We start from the raw sequence: 1,559 nt of genomic DNA on the forward strand, positions 1-1,559 counted from the left end.
GGAAACATTGCTTTCTGATGGGTACACTTGGTTGTCATTTCACAGTTAGGAAAGACTCAACAAACTAGTGCTGGGTCCAGCATGGCCTTGGTAGGGGTGGAATGATACGGTTCCCACTCCAGGGACAGGGCCAACCGGCGTGGACCTCTGTGAGTATGGATTGCTGCGGTATGGGTAAGGCTTGTTTGTAAAATAATATACAAATTTTTCATGTTCTTCCGAGGAATGTTCTTCCTGCTAACTTTAATGACTCCATGATAATTAGAAACAAAGGGAGGCTGGGATTCAAAGATGTTTCTATGTCTTAGAAAAATGGTAAGTGCTGAGACCTTCAAGATAGCCCTTAGGCTGTGGGAAAGAACTCTAAAAGCATGAGTTTGAAAATATGTAATTTCTCAACTATGCAAAAATATAAGGATGCAATATGAATTGTATAAAGAGCTTCACAGATCCAAAGTAACGAAGGCATCTATACTATAGACCAGCTTGTCAGAAAGATACAAAGGCAGGCAGATTCCTGAGTTCAGGATCAGCCTGAGTCATAGCAAGTCAAGGCCCAGGCTTGGTGAAAATGGTAATTTCAGGGTGGAGTCCCACCCAGCTTTTGGTCTGTGCTTAACAAAAGACAACAGATCTCTGAATTATTTGGCAATGTTAAATAAATAAATAAAAAATGTCTGCTTGCTGGCTCCTAAAAAGCAAGGGACTAGGGTCGTGAGATGCTGATTCTTGAGATGACCAAGAGGAAATCTGGAATACATAACTGAATTGACATATAAATAAAAACTGGACTTTTGGTCTGCATGAGCTGAGCTGGCAGAAAGTGATAGCAATTCTTCTTTAGAATTTTCTCTGGCAAGAGCAGAGCTGTCTGGAGATCATTGAAGATCAAACGCAGCTCTTTAAGATTTTTTTTCTAACAGGATTTCTGGTTTGGGTTTAAAAAAAAAAATCCATGGAAAGTGAACAGAGCTCATTTAGAATTTTTCATAGTTCTTTTAGAAAATTTTCTAGTAGGGTTTCCTACCTAGGTCGGAAATCCTAAGAATTACTTAGAGAACAAACACAGCTCTTTTCAGATGTTTTCTGGTTTTCTGATTTTGATGGGAAAATGTAAGAATTACTTTTAGAATTTTTCTAATAAAATTTCTGACTTGGTTGGAAGATACAAGAATTTTTTATTAGATATTTTCATTTACATGTCATATGATATCTCCTTTCCCAGTTTCCCCTCCAAAAAACCCCCCAAAAACAAAAAACAACAAAAACAAACCCCTGTACCCTCCCCCTCCCCCTGCTCATCACCCCACCCTCTCCTACTTATTGGCCCTGGCATTCCCCTACACTGGGGCACAGAACCTTCACAGGGCCAAGGGCCTCTTTTCCCATTGATGAACAACTTGGCCATCCTCTACTATACATATGCTGCTGGAGCAATTAGTTTTGTTGAATATAGGCTTTTGTAGTAGGATCTCATGATTTTTTGGATTCCCTCAGTATCTGTTGTTATGTCTCCCTTTTCATTTCTGATCTTGTTAATTAGGATACTGTCTCTGTGC

At 39.4% G+C, this 1,559-nt stretch overlaps 1 non-coding gene across 1 annotated transcript; it reads left to right on the top strand.

Moving 5' to 3' along the window:
• The first annotated feature begins 981 nt into the window (after positions 1-981).
• On the top strand, positions 982-1,045 carry LOC116071694. Its single transcript, XR_004111079.1, has one exon. It is a non-coding gene; the product is annotated as a U7 small nuclear RNA (small nuclear RNA).
• Positions 1,046-1,559: the final 514 nt, after the last annotated feature.

This window comes from Mastomys coucha, unplaced genomic scaffold (genome assembly GCF_008632895.1).
Source record: "Mastomys coucha isolate ucsf_1 unplaced genomic scaffold, UCSF_Mcou_1 pScaffold22, whole genome shotgun sequence".
Lineage (NCBI taxonomy): Eukaryota > Metazoa > Chordata > Mammalia > Rodentia > Muridae > Mastomys > Mastomys coucha.